General features: G+C 50.3%; 2 pseudogenes; both read left to right on the plus strand.

Annotated features, from left to right (window-relative positions):
• Positions 1-1,261: 1,261 nt before the first annotated feature.
• On the plus strand, positions 1,262-2,200 carry LOC115600108 (annotated as a pseudogene).
• A 10,823-nt stretch (positions 2,201-13,023) lies between these two features.
• Positions 13,024-14,332, plus strand: LOC115600109 (annotated as a pseudogene).
• Positions 14,333-16,634: the final 2,302 nt, after the last annotated feature.

A 16,634-nucleotide genomic window follows, 5' to 3' on the forward strand; every position in this document is an offset into this window, starting at 1 on the left:
CATCCACAGATTCCCAACTCTTTCTGGTTTGCAGGGCTGTGATAGGGGATCCCCAAGTCATCCCGAGGATTTTTGGGGCTGCAACTGGGGACCCTCAAATCACCCTCGAGCCAGGGGCTAATAATGGCAAGTCTGGAATCCTTCTGGGGGACTTAATAACCCCAGGGCTCAGGAGCTGTAGAAAATCCGTGGAGGCTTAAGGACAACACGTAGTCACCAATATTTCTGAGGGGACTTTTCAGGAGTCCCTTCAGGGCAGGGCTTTTCTGCTCCAGTCTGGGCTCTCCTCATGCTCTGCTTCCACTTGTCTCTGGCTTAGCCTGGTGGGATTGAAACTCAGCTGTGCAGTGGAGAGCAGGGTCTGGGACTCCTCAAGCATCACCTGGAGGGGGACTGGGAACCTCCACCCACCACCCCCCAGCAGCTCAGCTCAGCCTCCCCTTTCCATTGTCCGCAGGGGCTCAGGGGCTATGTGCCTTGTTCTTAGGCCCCTGCTCCCCTCGAGTGGCTGCAGGGCAGAGCTGGGCACCCAGGGGCTGGGCTGGGCTCTGTGAGCAGGGATAGAAAGGGAGATGGGGCCAAGGAATCAGCTCCTGGCTGGGGCAGCTCCAGGCAGCAGATGTGTCCATGGCAAGGAGGTGTCCATCTTCCATCCTCCCTCTGGAGCTCTGGGCAATGCTCTCTGTGATGCTGGGGAGGAGCTGACCCTCCCTTGATCAGACCAGCTCCCCCTTCTCTGCATGCAGCCACAGGCAATTCTCTTGCCTTGCTGTTCTCCCTGAGTACAGCAGAAATGGTGAGGGTTTGAGACATCCAAGAACATCCCCCAGGAGAGATCATGGTAACTGAAATAAAACCCAAACCTTTCTGAAACTGCCTTCTGCCACCCTGGTTCCTCAGCGCTGAGAATGCAGATGCTGATGACCCCTTTGCTTTGATAAGTCAAAGTTGAACACTGGTGTTGCCCTTGATCCCCTGATCACGTGGGCTCAAAGATGCAGAGCAGATATGACTCTGTAGCAGCCATCATACAGAGTTTCTGCTCCTCACTACACTGTCAGCCAGCAGCAGTTAGAGATCCAACCATAGAGGTGAAGATCTGCTGGAAAATTTTTTGTGTCTGTGCTAGTAAAAGAAGTTATGGATATTGTCTTTGATTTTCCAGAAAAGTTTCCTGGAATTAAGTGATGTATTTAAGAAAATCTTCCTTGGGTTCTCCCTGTTTTTTTTTCCTATCAGAGAGCTGCATCCACAGAGAGAGATGTCCAAGAGCAGCTCCATCAGCCAGTTCCTCCTCCTGGCATTTGCAGACAGGCGGGAGCTGCAGCTCTTGCACTTCTGGCTCTTCCTGGGCATCTACCTGGCTGCCCTCCTGGGCAACGGCCTTATCATCACCACCATCGCCTGTGACCACCACCTCCACACCCCCATGTACTTCTTCCTCCTCAACCTCTCCCTCCTTGACCTGGGATCCATCTCCACCACTCTGCCCAAAGCCATGGCCAATTCCCTCTGAGACAAAAGGGGCATCTCCTACAAGGGATGTGCTGCACAGCTCTTGTTCATTTTATTCTTCATTTCAGCAGAGTTTTATCTCCTGACTATCATGTCCTACGAACACTATGTGGCCATCTGCAAACCCCTGCACTACGGGACCCTCCTGGGCAGCAGAGCCTGTGCCCACATGGCAGCAGCTGCCTGGGGCACTGGGTTTCTCAGTGCTCTGCTGCACTAGGCCAATACATTTTCCCTGCCCCTCTGCCAGGGCAATGCCCTGGACCAGTTCTTCTGTGAAATCCCCCAGATCCTCAAGCTCTCCTGCTCACACTCCTACCTCAGGGAACTTGGGCTTCTTGTAGTCAGTGCCTCTTTATTATTTGTCTGTTTTGTTTTCATAGTGGTGTCCTATGTGGAGATCTTCAGGGCTGTGCTGAGGATCCCCTCTGAACAGGGATGGCACAAAACCTTTTCCACCTGCCTTCCTCACCTTGCCGTGGTCTCCCTATTCATCAGCACAGCCATCTTTGCCTACCTGAAGCCCTCCTCCATTTCCTCCCCATCCCTGGACCTTGTGGTGGCAGTTCTGTACTCGGTGGTTCCTCCAGCAGTGAACCCCCTCATCTACAGCATGAGGAACCAGGAGCTCAAGAATGCCCTGAAGAAACTGATGTCTGGTAATTTTTCAAAAGGATTAAAATGATTGATTTAATCTGCAATTCTCTCTTCACATAGCTCATTACAAACCCAACTAGTCTTCAGGGTTTTTTTATTTGGTATAGTTGTCGATGCGGGATATTTATTTTAGATTTTTCCTTTCCCTTTCAAATTATTGCCCAAAAAGCAATGTGCCCTTTCTCAGTATGTGTCTGTATTTTTATTTTTTTTTTACCTTGAGAGGTGTGTCAGTGAAGAACTGTGTCCTCTCTGTGTGTATTTAAGCAGAATAAAGAACCTTCCAGTGATTGTTTTCCTGAGGCCCTTCCTTTGAGACCCTCTCTGGAGCTGCAGGACAGTGCCTGTGTGCAGAACTAGAGGGGAAAGTGTCCTGGCACAAGGGCACTGCCTTGGAGCACCAGCGCTTGATCTTTTCCAAGCTGTCCACTTTCCACCTCCACAGTCTCCTTCTGACCCCTTGGGTAAGGCCTGAGTGCTCTGGCAGCTTGGTCACAGCCCTGCGGTGTGACAGTCCTGTGCCCGCAGGCAGGGACAGGGCACGGGCACTGCTGTGACAGAGCTGGCCTCCAGAACAGCCCTTCCATCATCACAGGGGATCTCCTCAGCTCAGCTCTTCTTCCACACTTGCTCTCAAGAAGCTGCCCAAGGAATCGACTCTTCAGAGATTGTTGCTGTGCTTCTTTCTCTGTGGGCTCCCTGTGATGCCATCATGGCCCCAGGGGGGAGGTTTGGGGACTTTGGTCTGGTTCCTTTGTCACTTCTTTGGTGTCCTGAGCCCTCAGGGATGGTGAATGTTCTGCAATAAAGACAGTCCATTGTAGAAAATCTGCAGAGGCTTAAGGACTACACGTAGTCACCAATATGGTTAAAGTGAAGTCATCTATTAACAATTCACACTCGCTTTATATAGAGCCCTTGTTTATATAACGATATCTTGCAGGTGGCTATATCTTGGCCACAAGTCCTGTTCTCACAGAACTTCTGCTGGCTACATCATTATCCTGTTATTCTTCTTTTCTGCTGCCAGCTCCCTTATCTTTTTCCCGTAGCTCATCTTTCAGTAACCTTGAAACTGGGCCTCAAGGCCCTTAGCTTACTCTAGCTAAAGCTAAATAGTCAGGATTGCTCACATGTCTGTTTTCTTCCAGACAGTTTCCCAACAGCCCATGGCACTGGAATCAGGCAGGGCACCTCTGAGCACCCTCCATGGGCACCCAAGAGCTTACGTGGGACGTGGTCAGTGGCGGTGAGCACCATCAGCTGGGTCTGCCTCCCAGCTTGACCAGCACAGACCATGAAAAGAGTCAGGTGTACAAGGAAAAGTGTGTCTAGCAAATCTAGGGAGGTTTTCCTACCCCTCTACTCATACCTGGTGAGATCACAGCTGGAATATTGGATGCAGTTGTTCAAGAGAGACAGGGATCTATTGGAGAGAGTCCCAGGGAGAGCTCAGATTATTAAAGGACTTGAACATCTCTCATATGAAGAATGACTGAGAGAGTTGGAGCTGTTTAACTTTGTAAAAAGAAGGCTGAGGAGGGAATCTTTTGAATGTCTATAAATATCAGAGGGGTGGGTGTCAAAAGAAAGGGGCCAAACTCTTTTCAGTGGAATAACTGGTTTAAGCTAAAACATAGAAAATTCCACCTCAACATGAGGAGAAACTTCTTGACTGTGAGGCTTCAAAGCCACCTTTACAAAGTCTTTCCTCCCTGCAATCATGGCTTCCAGTGACCTTCTCTAACAAGTCTCTGGGGACGCTTTGTCAGTAATGGGATACAATGGGACTAATAAATACTTCAACATAATTTGAGGGGGTTTTTTTGGCTTTAACTTCTTAAGAAGGTTTTTTTTTCAATCTCCTGACAGTACCTGAGGATCATGGACTCAATCCCTTTAGCACCATGAAGCCAATTACATTACTGGGCAGCCATGTGTCACCCTGTGGTGTTTTTAGTGTTCAAGAGTCACACAGATAATTAGAGAGGTTCCATTGTGCAAGAAGATTAAAAAGACCATCAAATAAAATTCTTTGAAAAGTTCTTTTTTACTGGTTTTCAGTTCTGAAATTTATATTCAATTGGTATTGCTGCAGAGTGACTCTGCAAGAGGCCTGGACAGTGAGGAAAAACCTTTGAGATCCATCACTCCATGGAGAACATTGCTCCTCACCTCCCCAAACACAACATTGCTCTCATTGGCTCCCTGGGAAGGCTCTGTGATAGCTTGTCTCCACCCCTTTGTCACCATCACCTTCTTGCTTCCACCACTTCTACCCTCCATCCAGCAGATGCTGCTCATTCAGCTCAGTCCTGTCCCCACACTGCCACTTCATCCCCACCCACCCACCCCCCATGGCACCAGCATCATTGGGGTCTCTGCGGGTGCCCTGAGCGATGGCAGAGATTGTCCTGTCACACAATGAGGGGATGGGGGCACCCGCAGCGAGCTCGTTCCTGCCCTGCCTGCAGGACACCTTCCCTTAGGGGCAGGAGGAGCAATGCATGACAGTTGTCCCTTTCCAAAAGCCCGCAGCAGCGTCTCTTTCCTATGACAGCTGCTTTCTGCACTGCCATCAATAACGCCCTGCAGGCTGCACTTTACATTTCCCCCTAAGAAAGGGAATGATCATTCTTGGCATCACCCAGCACGGACAGAATTTCCTCCCTTTGGAAGAAAACACAAAAAGGGGGGACACCCACTCCCACTGCCTCACAGGTGCCAGCCGTGCCCTCTGTGCCTCCCACCGGCTCTGACCCCACAGCGCTGGGTTTTCCTTGGGCGCTCTGCAAGTGAAGAGGGGAAACGGGGAGGTGGGGGCAAGGGAATCCAAATGAAAAGAGTCTCCAGGTGAGGCCAATAAAAGGTCAGGCTGTCCCACTAGGCAGTGCTCTCAGGCCACACGGGGGTATGGAAGTGGCAGCACAGTGCACACATGGAGGTTCTGAACTAGTGCCAGCTGCCAGCCAGAGGTGACAAGGTGGTGCTACGAGGTGGTGGTGGCAAAATGTCCCTTTCCTTTCTGGGAGTTTTGTATCTTTTCCTCCCCTCAGACTTCTCCCCTGCAGTTTCCCTCTTTGAAAGCAGAGAATAGTAAAGCAATAAAGTTTCCATATTATTCCATTTTAATCATATAATTATTAGAACTATTATTAGAATTATTGAAAATATATATATTTAACTGTATCTTACTTCAATAATTAAAATACTTTTAGCTCAATTCAAATATATTATAATATTTTCCTCCATCCCACTGTTGGGTGGTGTGTGAGTGAACAGCTGCGTGGTTCTCAGTGCCTTGCTGGTGTTCAACCACAACAGTCTTTATTTGGGCCCAACGTGGGGCACAAAGGGCTGAGATAACAACAGATCTCATCAGAGCGTGTTAAAACAAATTAGTTATAATTATTCCCTCTATGGGTTTAAGAGTCTCTTTCGACAATGTTGGTTGGTTTGATATCAGAGATGTTCTTCTACCTGTGGGATGTCACAACTTCCATCTCTCCTTGATGTCCTGGCTGTTTTCTCCGGAGCCTGCTCAAGGGCATCATTGGGCTGTGCTTTGTGGCATTGATGGTGACACTGACCTGGGACCTGCAGCCAGCATGAACATCTCCTTCCAACTTCATGTGCCACCTCCTGCAGACTGTTAATATTTACAGTTCTCTCCATTTCTCTTATGAAAAACCAGTGCAGGAGACATCTCCGTTCTTTGAATGTCATCGCCTGGACATTATTTATAATTACACTTTTCCCTGTTTCTCTTTTATGGAGGGGACATAATTCTTGATCTTTTCATTCTCCCTATTGCTAATTACAATAGTTGATTTTTCAAAAATTTCTTCTATCTTTGGGATGTCAAAACGTGTACAGTCCTATTAGGAGGAACCAACATGGCTCTAGAGGACCCATCAAGGATGAAGAGGCAGATGAAGTATAACTGCAATAGCTGAGACCTTGTTCTCACTTCACCTTCCCACACGTCTGCTGGAAATACAGCACAGCAGAGAGGGAACAGTCATGGAGGTTCCTGGAGTGTGTGGAAGAGACCTTCCTGAAACATCCTGACACCACCAACCAGAGAAGACACTGCAATGAACCTGCTGTTTCTAAACAGAGGACTTGTAATTGATGTGATGGTTGGAGGCCATTGTGGGCAGAGTGATGATGAAGTAATAGAGATCTCCTTCCCTAGAATCACAGAATCACCAAGGTTGGAAAGAGCTATAAGATCATCGAGTCCAGCTGTCCACCCTACAACCCCTACCCACTAAACCACCCACTGTAGCTCTTCCTCTACCTGTCTTTTGAACACCTCTAGGGATGGTGCCCCCACCACCTCCCTGGGCAGCCTGTTCCAATGTTGAACCACTCTTTCTGTGACAAAGTTTTTCCTATTATCTAACCTGAACCTCCCCTGGTTGAGCTTTAACCCATTTATTCCTGTCCTGTCACTGCTAATAAGAGAGAAGAGCCCAGCGTCTGTCTACCTAGCACCTCCTTTGAGGTAGTTGTAGAGAGCAATGAGGTCTCCCCTCAGCCTTCTCTCCTCTAAGCTGATCAACCCCAGTTCCCTCAGCCTCTCCTCATAAGTCTTGTTCTCCAGACCCCTAATCAGCTTGGTTGCCCTTCTCTGCACCCCCTCCAGCACCTCCATGTCCTTCCTATCCTTTGGTGCCAAAAACTTCACACAGTCCTCGAGGTAGAGTCTCACCAAGGTTTAGGACAAGGGTAAGATCACCTCCCTGGCCCTGCTGGTGACACTTTTCCTGAATCAGGCCAGGATGGTGGTGGTCTTCTTGGCTACCTGGGCACACTGCTGGCTCATGTTCAGCTGTCTGTCAATCAGCACTCTCAGGTCCCTCTCTGCTGGGCAGCTCTCCAGCCACTCCTCCCCAAGCCTGTAGTGCTGCTGGGGGTTGGTGTGGCCCAAGTGCAGGACCTGACATTTGGCCTAAGTGAAACTTATGCATTTGGCCTTGGCCCACCCATCAAGCCTATACAAATCCCTCTGCAGAGTCTCCCTACTCTCAGGCAGATCAACACTTCCACCCAGCTTAGCGTCACCTGCAGATTTACTAAGGGTGCACTCTATCCCCTCATCTAGGTCCTTGATAAAGATGTTCAACAGGAGCAGCCCCAGCACTGAGCCCTGAGGGACACCACTCATGACCCCCCACCATCTGGATTTAACTCCATTGACCACAACTCTTTTGGCATGGCCATCCAACCAGGATGATCTGCTCCATCAACCTCCCTGGGACTGAGGTCAAACTGACAGGTCTGTAGCTTCCCCGATCATCCTTCTGTCCCTTCTTATATATGGGGATTGCATCATCAGATTTCCAGTCTTCTGATGTCTCTCCAGTGATCCAGGACTGCTGATCAGTGATGGAAAGGGGCTTGGCAAGCACTGCCACCAGCTCTTTCAGCACTCTTGGGTGCATCCCGTCCAGTCACACAGATTTATGCACATCCTCATGGTGCAGCAGGACACTGACCATCTCCTGCTGGATTATGGGGAGATCTCTCTGTTCCTGGTCCCTGTCCCCTAGCCTAGGGAGTTGAATTTCCTGAATATAACTGTCCCTGCTACTAAAGACTGAGGCAAAGAAGTTATTAAGACCTTCAGTCATTTCCTCATCTTTTGGTATCATGTTCCCTCCTACATCTATCAGGTGATGGGGGGGTCATCTGCCTCTTTGTCCTGGTTGGGGGGTGTGTAACAGACTCCAAATACAAGATCTCCCTTACTTGACTTCCCCTTCTTCCTTACCAATAAACACTCAACTTTGTCATCCCTGGAATCAAGCTCTATGAAATCAAAACATTCCCTAACATACAGAGCCACACCCCCACCTCTCCTTCCATGCCTATTCCTTCTGAAGAGCTTATATGCATTCATTGCAGTGTTCCAGCTGTGACAGTCATCCCTCCACGTTTCTGTGATGACAACTACATCACAGCTGTCCTGCTGTGCAATGGCTTCCAGCTCGTCCTCTTTGTTGCCCATGCTGTGTGCATTGGTGTAGATGCACCTCAGCTGGGCCTCCTTTTGTCTGGAAGAAGCCCTAATCACCTCCTGATTATACTCCAATATTTCCACAGCCCCCAACCTCACACCAACTCTTGTGTTCCCCCAGCAATATGCACTGCCATTCTCCTCCTTCACCAAGACACTGGACTGTGAGCCCTTGCTTGAACACTGTTCTCCCACAAGTGCTGGTATGTCACATTCAGGCTCCTCTCCAGTGACCCCACATTCACCCCTGGTCCCCTACATACCTAGGTTAAAGCTCTGCTAATTACCCCTGCTATCTCCTGTCCTAAAACCCTTTTACCTCCGTGGGATAAGGTCTTCCCATCCCCTGTTAGGAAGCCTGGTCTCCTGTAAATCCAGCCTTGGTCAAAAAACTGATCCCTGGAGAAGTAAGCAGGAGGGTCAGCAGAACTGTCACCTTGGAGGAGCGACAGGCAAATATTGGCCTCTTTCTGGTTGAGAGAATCCCTTGGGAGGCAGTCCTGAAGGGCAAAGGATTTCAGGAAGTCTGGACAGTGCTCAAGAAGAAACTCTTAAAGGTGAAGGATCAGATGGCCCCATGTGCTGTAAGATGAGCTCATGGGGAAAGATGCCCAGCCTGGCTGAATAGAGATCTGGTTAAAACTCATCAAAAAAAAGGTGAGTTTTTAGCCTTTGGAAAAAGGAGCAGGGCACTCTGGAAGACTACAAAGATGTCAGGAGGCTACAGAGGGAAAAAATTACAATGGCCAAACACAGTGTGAAATTAATCTGTCTGCTGCCATTGAAGAACATAATCAATGTTTCTCTGAACACATTAGCAACAAAAAGAAGGGTGAAGGAGAATCTTCATCCTTTTTTGTATGCCAGGAGGACAGTGACCAAGGGTTAGGAGAAGGCTGGGCTACTCAATGCCTTCTTGGTTGTAGCCTTCAGCAGTAGGACCAGTTGTTCCTGGGTACCCAGTCCCCTGAGCTGGCAGACAGAGACAGGGAGCAGAATGGAGCCCCCATGATCCTAGGGGAGATGGTCAGTGACCTCCTGCACCACCCAGAGACACACAAGTCTATGGGGCCAGATGAGACCCACACAAAGGTACTGAGGGAGCTGGCAGAAGTGCTCACCAAGCCTCTTGTCATCATTTATCAGCAGTCCTGGCTGACTGGGGAGGTGTTAGTAGACTGGAGATTGACAGCTGTCATCCCCACCTACAAGAAGGGCCAAAAAAAGGATCCAGGGAGACACAGTCCTGTCCGCTTTACCAGTGCCAGGGAAGGGGATGGAGCAGATAGTGTGAGTGCCATTACACAGCATGTGCAGGACAGCCAGGAGATGGGGGAAAGACAGCATGGGTTTATGAAAGGCAGGGACTGCTTGACCAACCTGATCTCCTTCTATGACAAGGTGACCATTGATTGAATGAGGGAAAGGCGGAGGATGTTGATGACCTTGACTTTAGTAAAGATTTCAGCAGCATTGCCCACAAAATCCTTCTGGAGAAACTGGCTACATCTGGCCTAGAGCAATGGCCTCTTCAGTGGGTCAAACCCTGGCTGATGTCTGGGCCCAAAGAGTTGTGGTGACTGGAGATCAGTCCAGCTGGTAGCTGCTCACCAGTGGTGTTCCCCAGGGTGCTGGGACTGCTCTGCTTCAATCTCTTTATCAATGATCTGGACAAGGGAGTGAGCGACCCTCAGGCACTTTGCAGATGACACCTGGGCTACATCAGAAATAGTGTGGGCAGCAGGAGCAGGGAGGTGATTGTTCCCTTGTACTCATCGCTGGTGAGGCTGCACCTCGAATCTGGGGTCAGTCCTGGGCCCCTCAAAAGAAGAAGGACATTGAGGGGCTGGAGCTGGGGACCCACACATGTCTGGGACTACCCCTGGCACCTCCAGTGTCACCCGTGGCTTGCATGGGAAGAGGAGGGAAAGGAGATTCCCCCTGGCACTACCTGGGTGTCCAGTGTGAAAGTGGGAGAAGCAGAGGTTGTGTCTCTAGAGGGGAACTGTCTGTGCTGGAAAGGAGGGAGGGGACATCAGTGATGACAAGGGGATCAGGGCCTCGTAGTCCATGTGCAGGAGGCTGGGAGGTGCTGTGCCATAGTCCTGCCCTTGGCATTGCCCATCTCCACATCCCAGTGGTGCCAGGAGAGCCCTGAGGGCTGAGGGAGGGACAGGATCTCCCTTGCAAGGGTCTGGAGCTCAGGGCTGGCACGTTTGGGGAATGGGCTCAGGGCTCAGGGCCCTTTGCAGTCCTGACACACAGCCAGGCTTCCTCAGCACCAGAGCCACCTGCACCTTCCTTTTCCCCACCTGCCATCACTGCCTCCTGGTTCCTGCTCCCCCCACGCCCTGGGGGGGACGCTTTCTCAGGGCTGTCCCTCAGGGGGACCCAGGAACATGGCAAGAAACTTTGGACTTGGACTCTGCCTTGGACTTTCTTGTTGAGAAAGAAGCTTCTGCAGCTTCCTCTCCTTGCCTCTTGAGCAATTGTCATGGGCTCAGCATCAACCCCCCAGAGGGCTCCTGACAGCTGTGAGCTGGGCTCCTGGGGTGGAGGGAGCTGCTGGCAAGTGGGCAGTGCTGCAGAGACAGCTCTGGGCAGGAGCAGCTCCTCTGCAGAGTGCAGCAGGGCTGAGGGCACTGCCAGGGTAGAGAGAGGCAGAGAGAGCTTCAAGGGGGGGAAGATGGAGGGGATGAGCTCAGTGGAGGAGAACCTTCCCAGCTGCTGACATGGTGAGTGTCTGGTGCAGGGCAGTGAAGCTGGTGCAGTTCCTGGAGGCATCTCCTAAAGCTGCAGAGCCACAGCTGATGGGAACTGTAAGGGGGGAAAGGGCTGGAGGTGTAAGGGGAATTGTGAAGAGGAGTGAGGGTGTGTGTGCAGGCATGGGTGCCCAGGGCTGTCCTTCAGAGCAGGGTCCTGCAGCCCAGGGGCTGTGTGCTGGGGCAGGGACTCTGCTGCCTGCCTGCCTGCCAGGGGCAGCTCTCAGCCTGCCCAGGGAGCTCCCTGGTGCTGGCAGAAGCTGTGGCTGGCAGGAGACAGGGAGCACAGGGCAGGGTCCTGGTGCTCTTGAGAGAGGGATGAATTCTGGGTTTTGAGAGGGTTCTGTTGGACAACACGGCTTTTGGATACAGGTCATACCAGAATTTTTGTGAGAGGATTTTTGTAATCACAGTTAGGGCATACATTCCTTTTGGGAAGCTTTGCTTTCATCAGTCCGAACTTTTCTCTGTCTTGGCAGGGTGGGACAGAACCTCATCTGGGGAGATGAGATCAGGGGCTGTGAGTCCCTACAACATCACCCCGCTGTGTGCTAGGAACCCAGTCCAGTGCTTTCAGTTTCCTTTACCCTACAGATACATCCAGCATCACCTTCCCAGGTTTATTCAGGTCTGTGTGACAGCGCAGCCCTCAGCCAGCCCGTGGGGTCTCGGGTGTTGGGCACCTCCTCCTCCATCTGCTCACACAAGAGGTGAAGTGCATCTGTGCTGCGCTGTGCCCACCTCCCCCTGCCCAGGGGCTGGAGGTGCCTGCCAGGCACTATCAACATCTGGGAGGGGTTGTGCAGGGCTGGGTGAGGGAAAGGCTTTCCTGAGAACCCCTCTGCCTCTCTCCATGCCCCCCTCAGCTGCTCTTGCTTTTGATGTCAGGCTGGGAGTGGGAGTTTCAGCTGCAGGCACAGCTCTTGTGGCTCCTCCCATGCAGATGGTTTCAGGCAAGGAGGTGTCCAGCTGTGCTCTGCCCTGGGAAGCTCTGGGCAGTGCAGTCTGAGTGCGACTGGGCAGGGAGCTGACCTCCCTTCATCAGATGCCTTCATTCCATCCATGGGCTGTCTCCTTGGGGTGTCTATCCAAGCTGTGAGCTGCCTTCCAGGGGGCAGAATGACCCTCGTGTGTCCTGGGCTGGAAATGGGGTGCTGTGTCCTTGAGACACTGAGTGCTCTTAGCTGGGTCCCTCTGCTCTCAGCAGGGAGAGACAGAGACACAGCCCAGCTGCCCCTTCTCTGCATGCATCTGCAGGCAATTCTCTTTGCTCACTCTGTTCTTCCTGAGTGCTGCAGAAATGCTGAGGGTTTCTGAAACCCAAGAACACTCCTCAGAGGAGATGGGGGGAGCTCTAAAAAAAAAACCAAAACAAAACACAAAAAGAAACCTCTTAAACTTTCTTCTGTTGTGAGGGTTCCTTTACACAGGGAGGACAGAAGCTTCAGTGCCTTTGCCATCACCAACAATCTCATATGAAAAATGTCTGTAGAAAATCCGCAGAGGCTTAAGGACAACACATAGTCACCAATATGGTTAAAGTGAAGTTGTCTATTAACAATTCACACTCGCTTTATATAGAGCCCTTGTTTATATAACGATATCTTGCAGGTGGCTATATCTTGGCCACAAATCCTGTTCTCACAGAACTTCTGCTGGCTAAATCATTATCCTGTTATTCTTCTTTTTTGCTGCCAGCTCCCCTATCTTTTTCCCATAGCTCATCTCTCAGTAACCTTGCAGCTGGGCCTCAAGGCCCTTAGCTCACTCTGGCTAAAGCTAAATAGTCAGGATTGCTCACATGTCTGTTTTCTTCCAAACATGAAGCCCCTTTTGCACAGCTGAGACAACTCCTTGGCAGCCAGTGAACAGAGTCCCTGCTCCTTCTGACACAAACTGCAACAACCAGGATTGCAGCCATGGGCTTCAAGGAAGAACTACTAGAAAACTGCATGTGTGAAGGATGCAGGCGGTGTATGGGAAATGGGTCTCGTTTTTTGGAGAATTGTGTCCTGAATTATTGTATTTCCTCCTCAAAGAGCTCTCCATGACTTTTAAAAGCAGCAGATGCCCAACAGCAGCTCCATCAGCCAGTTCCTCCTCCTGGCATTTGCAGACAGGCGGGAGCTGCAGCTCTTGCACTTCTGGCTCTTCCTGGGCATCTACCTGGCTGCCCTCCTGGGCAACGGCCTCATCATCACCACCATCGCCTGTGACCACCACCTCCACGCCCCCATGTACTTCTTCCTCCTCAACCTCTCCCTCCTTGACCTGGGATCCATCTCCACCACTCTGCCCAAAGCCATGGCCAATTCCCTCTGGGACAACAGGGATATCTTGTACATAGGATGTGCTGCATAGCTGTTTTTCTTTGTCTTCCTTCTTTCAGCAGAGTTTTATCTCCTGACTATCATGTCCTACGACCGCTACGTGGCCATCTGCAAACCCCTGCACTACGGGACCCTCCTGGGCAGCAGAGCTTGTGTCCGCATGGCAGCAGCTGCCTGGGGCACTGGGTTTCTCACTGCTCTTCTGCACACAGCCAATACATTTTCCCTGCCCCTCTGCCATGGCAATGCCTTGGACCAGTTCTTCTGTGAAATCCCCCAGATGCTCAAGCTCTTCTGCTCACACTCCTACCTCAGGGAACTTGGGCTTCTTGTGGTCAGCGCCTCTTTATCATCTGGGTGTTTTGTCTTAATAGTGGTGTCCTCTGTGGAGATCTTCAGGGCTGTGCTGAGGATCCTCTCTAAGCAGGGAAGGCACAATGCCTTTTCCACGTGCCTCCCTCACCTGACCGTGGTCTCCCTGTTCCTCAGCACTGGCATCTTTGCCTACCTTTAGACCCCCTCCATCTCCTCCCCATCCTTAGACCTGGTGGTGTCATTTCTGTACTGGATGGTTCCTCCAGCAGTGAACTGTATGGGGATGGTCTGAAAGGCGGGGGCGTGCGGCGCTGCTGTATGCACAACCCCGTGTTTTGACTGTTCAGAATTACAAGGACACCCTGTCCTGGACGTTAGATTAGGAGAAGGCACAAAGTGAAAAACAAATGGCTTCTACCCCTGCACCAGTAGGATTTGCTTTTGCTTTGTGTGAACAGCACTGGGTGACCTGTAGCAGGAAGTTTTGGAGTGCGATGGAGGGGGGCGTGACCACTGTAACAGTATATAAGCGTTTTTCGTACGTAATAAAAGCCCTTTTTTTTCTGGAAGCATCGACTATACCTCTGTGAGGACTCATCTTTGACTTCCGCGCCGAACCCCTAAGGTTGCCACCTCTCGCATCAGTGAACCCCCTCATCTACAGCTTGAGGAACCAGGAGCTCAAGTGTGCTTTGTGTAAACTGATGACAGGATTGATTCATAAGTAATAAAATTCCCAATTTCTTATTTATATCACTTATATAAGTCATAATGTGTCTCATTACAGTCCCAGACAGCCTTCTGGAAGTTTTTGATGTTGATTACTAATTCTGTTCTCTTTATGCTTCCTTGTGCACAAGGAATCCCATTGCTAAATTTCCAATTCTGTACCTTCATTTCCACGTTTTACCAGAACCTTCTTGAAAGGTTTTTGAAATAATATCTATGTCCTTTTTTTTAAAAAAATAAAGGACTCAGAAGTGATTTCTTTACCTCATTTCCTCCTTCTGAGACTTCCTCTGGTGTTACATTTGGGTCCAGTCACACTCTGAGGAATTTAGAAAGGAAGGGGTTGCACACTGGTTTTCGTGACTCAATGGGAGGGACCTCCTCATTGTGTTCCCTGATTCCTGAACAAATCACTCGAACCTGATCCTGGCTCCATTTCCACTGTCCCTCTACAAATCATTGCCTCAGATCTCCATCTCAGCTACTCCAGTTTTAACCCCTACACGTCCCTTTCACATATTAGCCGACAAATCCTTGACATTAGATCCTATTAAGTTACACCCTCCATATTAAAATCACCTTTTCCTGGTGATTTAGGAAAGAGAGTGGTGATCTGAGGAAAGGAACACAGCTTCACAAAGGGCCAGCTTGGCCTCACAAACCTCCTGACCTTCTACCTTGGAGTAATTGCAGCAGTGAACAAAGCATAAGCTGCAGACATCATCTACCAAGGCTTGATATGATCCTCTAAATCATTCTCATTGCTGAATTAGAGGGGGATGTGTTTGATGGATGGACAGCTGGATGGACAAGGAAATGGCTGTATGACCTCATGCAGACAGTTATGATCAATGGATCAGTGTCCAAGGGAAACCAATAATGAAGGGTGTCCCATCTGGACTTAAAGGTACCTTCTAAATAGTAGTGGATGTCCTCAGTACTAATTAATACCTTCATCAGTGACAGGGACGGTGGGATCAAGTGATCCCTCAGCAAAGTTTGCAGATGACACCAAGCTAAGGGGAACAGTTGATTCGCTTGAGGGTAGGGATGATAACCAGAGGGACCTGGACAGGTTTGAGCTTGAGGTTTGAGGCCTGTGCAAACCTCATGAAGTTCAACAAGGCCAAGTCCAAGGTCCTGCACCTGGGAGGAGGAAATCCCCACTGTCAGTAAAGATTGGGAGATGAATGATTGAGAGCAGCCCTGCAGAGAACTACTTGGGAATCAAACTGAGTCAAATCTTTTATGACAGGGTAACCCACCTAGCTGATCAAGGGAAGTCAGTGGATGTAATATTTCTGGACTTCAGGAAGGCTTTTGGTACTGTCTCTCATAGCAACCTCCTGGATAAAATGTCCATCATACAGCTGGACAACCGTGCTATGTGATGGGTGAGCAACTGGCTCACAGGTGGAGCACAAAGAGTGACAGTGAATGGGGTCAAATCAGGCTGGTGACCGGTCACTAGTGGGGTCCTGCAGGGCTCCATCCTTGGCCCAGTCCTCTTCAACATCTTCATCAATGACTTGGGTGCGAGACTGGAAGGAATCTGAAGCAAGTTTGTGGATGAGAAACCTCGGCAGGTTAGAGAGATGGGCAACCAGCAGCCACAGGAAGGACAAGTGCTGAACCACAAGTTCAGCAAGTGCTGAATCATCAACCACAAGGGCAAGTGCTGAATTCTGCACCTGGAATGGGGCAACCCTGGTGGCAAGTACAGACTGGGGAACGAGTGGCTGGAGAGCAGAGAGGGACCTTGGGCTCCTGGTTGATGGCAAACTGGAATTGTGCCAGCAGTGTGTCCTGGCAGCCAGGAGGGCCAACTGTGTCCTGGGGTTCGTTAAGCACAGTGTCACCAGCCAGTCCAGGGAGGTGACTGTCCTGCTCTACTCTGCACTGGTACGGCCTCACTGTGAGTACCGTGTGCAGTTTTGAAAGAAAAGGCATCAAGGTGTTGGAGAGTGTCCAAAGGAGAGCAACAAGGATGGTGAAGGGTCTGGAAAGGATGACTTATGAGGAGCAGCTGAGGTCACCTGGATTGTTCATTTGGGAGAAAAGAAGGCTGAGGGGAGACCCTATTGCAGTCTATGGATGCTCACAAGGGGAAGAGATGGGGCTGGTTCTGATTTCTTCACTCCTGTGACCAATGCGAGGACTTGGGGAAATGATAGGAAGTTTAATCAGTGGAGCTTTAGGTTACACAGAAGGGAAAGGTTTTTCACCCAGAGGGCAGTTGAGCAATAGAACAACTTCATTTCTTCATAACAATGACCACTTTGATGGGGAAGTGGTCACAGC

The sequence above is a fragment of the Calypte anna genome, chromosome W (genome assembly GCF_003957555.1).
Source record: "Calypte anna isolate BGI_N300 chromosome W, bCalAnn1_v1.p, whole genome shotgun sequence".
Taxonomy (NCBI): Eukaryota; Metazoa; Chordata; class Aves; order Apodiformes; family Trochilidae; genus Calypte; species Calypte anna.